Below are 6,920 nucleotides of genomic sequence, written 5' to 3' on the forward strand. Positions count from 1 at the left end.
CAAATTCATGTGGTGGCTTAATGGTAGGTTTCTTGTACAATGGACGGGTAGAGAGTAAGAGAGATAGGTGGAGTTTTCCCAGAAATCCTCATTTTGTAATAGAGAGCATCATCCAGTCACTATGTTCAATCATGTCATATTTTGAAGGTTTGTTATTCAGATTTTTTTTTGTTTGTTTGTTTTTTTTTTGTTAGAGAAGTTTCTTGATTTTAACTAAATAAAAAATTTATTTAAAGTGTGTAAATATATAATAAGGAATGCTACTCGGTACACAAAATTCTTGTTAATACATAGCTTCAGAAAAGGATCTATTATATGTCGTCTTATTGAATTGACGGAGTTTTAGAGAAGGGTTTATTATATGCCGTCTTATTGAAGTCCCATTTTTTAGGTCATATTCCTGTGGAAAGAATATATATAAATGGAAAATGAGGAAGGAGATTTTTTTTTGTATAAATTTAGTCCTACATTGAAAGTTTCAAGGTGCTATGATTGATTTATATTGTTATACATGCATTGATGATATGATCAAATATTTAGTAGAGGCTCTCTCACGGTAGGTGTGCATGGGAAGGGGGGGGGGTGCAAATCTAGGGTTTGGATTGCATTGAATCAAGTTGAGCCGTTTGAGCTAGATGGATTAATGAGTAGTAAATGACTTTAATTTAGCCATTGAATACTACAAGGGGTTGTTGTATTACCTTCTCAGTTTACCACGAACAATCAGTGCTTGGTTATGTACATAGTTCCGCCGTTGTATCCTGTGAAACAAACATCCATCATAACCTCAAAGCACAACCGGAGGAGGATAAATCTAGTGTAAGGAAACTACTTGAAAGTAGACCTTGACATTTTCTTTTTTGCAACTCAGATTCGAGAATCTGCACTCGGGAGTTGGGAGTTTGGAACTCAGATTCTATAGTTAAGAGTATGCACTTGGGACTCTACACTCTGGCATATAAGGCTGTCCAATTTTTCAGCCAACTCAGTTATCCCAAGAAGCTTTTTCTTCTTTGGTTGGCAGTTTGAGATTATCAATTCAAATCAACTCAACAGATAAGTCTGATTTGATTTGTAATTTTAATTAAGACTACTCTATCTCTAGCAAGATTGCCCAACAATCTTAAAACATATTCTGTTTTGTTGAGATGAGCACAGAAAGTGTTGAGGTGCAACAAACTCATCACGTGAAGACCCCCTCTACCTCGACTGGAAATGTTCCAATCAACCACGAGGAAAGGCTAGAGAAGTTCATTGGGTTGAACTTCAAGAGGTGGCAGCAGAAGATGCTCTTTTACTTGACCATGCTCAATTTGATTCGGTTCTTGACCAAGGACCCTCCCAAACATGCTGAGGATGCTGATATTCATACCAGGAGTGCAGTGGATGCATAGGCTCATTCTGAGTTCCTTTATCGAAACTACATCCTCAATTGTCTTGCCAACTCATTATACGTAGTGTATAGCACGAAGAGAACGACTAAGGAGTTGTGAGAGTCTTTGGACAATAAGTACAAGACTGAGGATGCGGATGTCAAGAAATTCATTATGGGCTGATTCCTGGACTACAAGATAGTTAACTCTTTGACGGTGATCAACCAAGTCCATAAGTTTTAGGTGATCTTACACGAGATCTACTCGGAAGGTATGTTTTTGAGTAAAACCTTTCAGGTGACTGCTATCTTTGAGAAGCTGTCTGCCAACTGAAAGGACTTCAAGAACTACTTGACGCACAAGCGGAAGGAGATGGACGTCGAAGAATTCATTGTTAGACTTCGAACAATAGTTCAAAGAGAAAACTGTTCTCTCATGCTATTGTGAAAGCCAACGTGGTTTAGCACAACCAAAACTCAAAACGGAAGAACTCTATAACTTCCAAAATGGAACCCAGATGAGGCATAAGCAAGAAATTCTCTAGGAAGTGCTTCAACTGTGACTGAGTCTGTCACAAATCTTTGGAATACAAAAAATCGAACAAGAATCAAGAGGTCAACCTGAATCAGGGACTAGAAATGGATGACTCTCTGAATTGAACCTAGTGGGTTCAAATCTGTTGTAATGGTGGATCAATACTAGAGCCACCAAACATATTTGCTGCAACAAGAAGTTGCTCCACAACTTTAAACACATCAAAGACGAAGAAAAATTGTTCATGCGGAACTCAGCAACCTCGGACATTATGGGCCAAAGAAAAGTGGTGCTAAAGCTGACCTCGAGCAAGGAGTTAACTCTTAATAACGTGTTGTATGTTCCGAAGATTTGAAAGAATCTAGTGTCCGGATTACTGTTAAGCAAGCATGACCTCCACATTGTGTTTGAGTCAGACAGAGTTGTTTTGTCTAAAAATGAAATATTTTTAGAAAAGAGTTATGTAACTGATGGGTTGTTTAGGATCAGTATAATGACGATTACACCTAAGGTTAATAAAATTACAAACTCTTCCACTACGTAGATTACTAACATGAAAAGCATACTTGTATCCCTTCTTGACCTGAAACATAAGTGTAAAATTTGTGTTGAAGCAAAAATGACAAGGCCATCCTTTCAACATGTTGAAATAAGTAACGAACCACTCGACCTAATTCACACCGACGTATGTGACCTAAAAGATACACTGATGTTGGACCCTGTGGTTATTTTGATGTGATCAACCAAGTTAGGTTGGGTCCTGTTTTGTTTTAATCCCTGTGTCTAAGTGTGCAGGAGCTTAGGAACGTAGGAAGTCGAGCGGAAGACGCAACTGGCGAGAAGGACGGCACGGGAAGGGAGCCGAAGGGCTCGGTGCATCTGAGGGACGAAAGAGCTGCGGAAGAGTACACCGGTGGGCGAGAAGGACGTACGTGACGTTCGAGGGACGAGAAGCCGGAGCGGAAGCTTGCTCGAGGAGAAGGCTGGAAATTGGGTTCAGGTGAGCCCTACTTCGGTTGACCGCAATCACCCAAGCGATCGGAGCTTCGGAAGAAGAAAAGGAACCCAAGCGATCGGAGCTTCGGAAGAAGAAAAGGAAGATCCAAAGGAAAGTTGGAGCTATTTATACGCTGCAGCATTGAGGGTGCCCTCCACATTGAGGGCACCCTCCATAGCGTTGAAGGAACCCTCAAACCAGTCAAAGTGACCATTTCGCATTTGGATAAAACTTTATCCAAATGTCACGCTAGATGCACCCTCTATGCTTATGGGAGGCGCCCTCAAGCCGAAGATAGAGTTTCCAGACCCTATAAAAAGGGCCCTGGAGCTAGAGAATTAATCATCAACTCTTGTACTAACTTTCTAGCAACTACTTAAGTTTTTATTGTGTAAAAGGCTTCTCCGCCTTCAGAGAAAGAGATTCTGACTGAGTTTTTCAACCGTTTTGGATTAACAACCACCTAGCTAGGTTGTAACCAAGTTAATCCCTGAGTCTTTTCTTTAATTATGTTCTTTTATTTTTATTTATTATTGTTGCACCTTAAGAGTTAAAAGAACGAGAAGGGTATTTTTTTTTTGTTTCAGGCAATTCACCCCTCCCCTCTTGCCGGTCCGCTGCACCAACAATTGGTATCAGAGGCCAACAACCTCAGAAGGACTAATCGTTGTCTGAAGCAATAAAGATCAAGACAATGACTGGTGCAAGTATTCACCCCCCAAAATTCGATGGAGACTTTGCAACATGAAAACGTCGAATGGAGGTATTTTTTAAAACAGATTTTGATATTCTATTAATAATAAAATACGGTTTTGTAGCACCTATGGATCAGCAAGGAGCCGAGAAAGAAGAACATTAGTGGACGAAGAAAGAGCAAGCCAATTTCGTGCCGAACGGTAAAGCAGAGTTCCATCTGCTTAGTCCTTCCGCTCCAGGAGGTCAACCGAATCGGCAACTACGTCTCCACCAAAGATCTCTGGGAGAAGTTCCTGGAGCTCCACGAAGGCACTTCAGAAGCGAAGTTAGCAAGGCGGGACATCCTCCGAACTCAGCTAACAAATCTCCGGATGAACAATGGAGAAAAGGTAGCGCAACTCCAAGCACGAATCAAGGAGCTGATAACTCAGCTAAACAATCTCGAAAAATCATTAACAAACCGAGATTCGATCCGATATGCGCTCAACGCCTTCCTGAGAACTTCAGAATGGGCGCCCTTAGTAGATGCATACTACATCTCTAAGAACTTTGAGGTAAGTACACTAGAAAATCTATTTTCTACTTTCGAACTTCACGAATCTCGAATCACAGATTCAAAAGACATAGAAAAGATAAACCTCAACATTGCCCTAAAGGCAAGAACGGAAGATCAAGAGTCTGAGACATCCATCGATGAAGACGAAATGACTCTATTGGTAAAAAGGTTCAATAAATTTCTTAAATCTAATAAGTTTAAATCGCAATCAAGAAGGTATCAGCGAAATAAAAGGATCATTCGTTGCTACAACTGCAATTAAGAAGGGCATATTAAAGACGATTGCCAAAAATTGAAGAGCAAAGATAAAGAAAAGAACAAGAAACCAGCTCGGTCCAAACATAACCTCAAAGCCATGTGAGATGATTCATCACCCTTCAAATCTGAAATCGAAGAATACGCCAGACTAGCCCTAACGGCAATCCATCAAGAAGAAGATGAGATCAGCTCAGAGATGAGCATAGATGAAAGGGGGGGATCATCGGAAGAAAGCAGCAATGAAGAGGGAGCATTAGCACTTACGGTAAGTGAGGTACATACTCTTTCACCTGAGCACTCTTTTAAGTTCATTAAAGTACTTTCAAAAGATTTAGTAAAAATAGAAAAAGAGAATGCTGAGTTGAACAGAATGTTAGATAACTTGAAATCAGAAAATGAAAAATTAAAATTATAAATTGGAAATTTGAAAACAGATATATGTTGTCAAAAACCAAATAATTTTCAAAAATCAAAACTTAAGATTTATGAAAAATTAAACTGGTACATTAGAAAACATCAAGGACAACTTAGAAGAATACCTAAAGGATATGTACCCCCTAGATATCTAACTAACCCAGTAAGAAGAAACTTCTATTGGGTTCTAAAATCATATCTAGATTAAACCTTCTGTTAATCAAGGCTTTTAGAAGAAATTAAATGTTTAAATTCCTTAAAAGGCTTTGCCTAGAAGTGGTTGATGATCTAATAACCAAGAAGGCCTAGTGCCTCGTCACAACGTGGAAGTCGATTATCAAATTAAATGTTTAATTAACAAACTAATAAGCAATTAAGATAATGCTTTTAAATTCTTGTCAACTATTTAAATGTTTCAAATTCTTTTTGGAAATTTCTAACTTGGAAATTATTTCAAATTTTGTTTAACTTGAAAATTTTTATTCGGAATTTTTTACATTGATATTTTTTATGTGATCAAAGGGGGAGAAATAGGTACAAGTTTAGGGGGAGAAAATTATTATAACTTCGGAGAATATTTTTATTTTAGCTTAAAATTTTTTTAATTTAAATGTTACAATTTCTTTTATTGAAATTTTATGCTTAAATTATTAGTATGGTAATTTCTTTAAATTATTACTTGTTTGTTTTACCCTAACTTGAACTTAAGTTGATGCATATCAAAAAGGGGGAGATTGTTGGACCCCGTGGTTGTTTTGATGTGATCAACCAAGTTAGGTTGAGTCCTATTTTGTTTTAATCCCTGTATCTAAGTGTGCAGAAGCTTAGGAACACAGGAAGTCGAGCGGAAGACGCAGCTGGCGAGAAGGACGACACGGGAAGGGAGAAGAACCCATGCGACGTTCGAGGGACAAGAAGCCGGAGCAGAAGCTTGCTCAAGGAGAAGACCGGAAATTGGGTTCGGGTGAGTCCTATTTCGGTTGGCCACAATCACCCAAGCGATCGGAGCTTCGAAAGAAGAAAAAGAAGATTCAAAGGAAAGCTAGAGCTATTTATATGCTGCAGCATTGAGGGCACCCTCCATAACGTTGAGGGCGCCCTCAAACCAGTCAAAGTGGCCATTTCGCATTTGGATAAAACTTTATCCAAATGTCACACTAGATGCACCCTCTATGCTTATGGGAGACGCCCTCAAGCCGAAGATAGAGTTTCCAGGTCCTATAAAAAGGGCCCTGGAGCTAGAGAATTAATCATCAACTCTTGTACTAACTTTCTAGCAACTACTTAAGTTTTTATTGTGTAAAAGGCTTCTCCGCCTTCAGAGAAAGAGATTCTGACTGAGTTTTTCAACTGTTTTGGATTAACAATCACCTAGGTTGTAACCAAGTTAATCCCTAAGTCTCTTCTTTAATTCTGTTCTTTTATTTTTATTTATTATTGTTGCACCTTAAGAGTTGAAAGAATGAGGAGGATATTTTTTTTATTTCAGGCAATTTACCCCTCCCCTCTTGTCAGCTCGCTGCACCAACAATTGACACGTAGTGAAAATAAATACTTCATCACTTTTGTCTATGATAACACAAGATATTGTTATGTATATCTTCTCAAAAGTAAGGATGAAACTATAGAGAAATTCGGTCTTTATAAGAATAAGGTTGAAAACCAACTTGATAAGAAGATTAAGATGGTTCAAAGTAATCATGGCGATGAATATGTTTCACCGTTCATTGAGTTATGTGCTGAACATGGAATCAGACACGAAACAACAACTCCTTGTACTCCCCAGCAAAATGGAGTTGTTGAATGAAAGAATCAAACTCTAAAGTAGATGATGAATGTTCTTTTATTGAGATATGGACTGCCAGAGTTCATGTGAGGGAAGTTGTATTAACAACTAATTACTTTTTAAATAAGGTGTCCCGAATGAATATAGATAAGAGTCCTCATGAGTTGTTGAATGAAAAACAACCATCCTACAAATATTTACAAATATGAGGGTTGCCTTACCAAAGTTTTGGTGCCTGATCCGAAAAGGATTAAGATAGGACCAAAAATTGTTGATTGTATATTTATTAGATATGCAATAACAATA

The sequence above is a fragment of the Zingiber officinale genome, chromosome 11A, assembly GCF_018446385.1.
Source record: "Zingiber officinale cultivar Zhangliang chromosome 11A, Zo_v1.1, whole genome shotgun sequence".
NCBI lineage: Eukaryota > Viridiplantae > Streptophyta > Magnoliopsida > Zingiberales > Zingiberaceae > Zingiber > Zingiber officinale.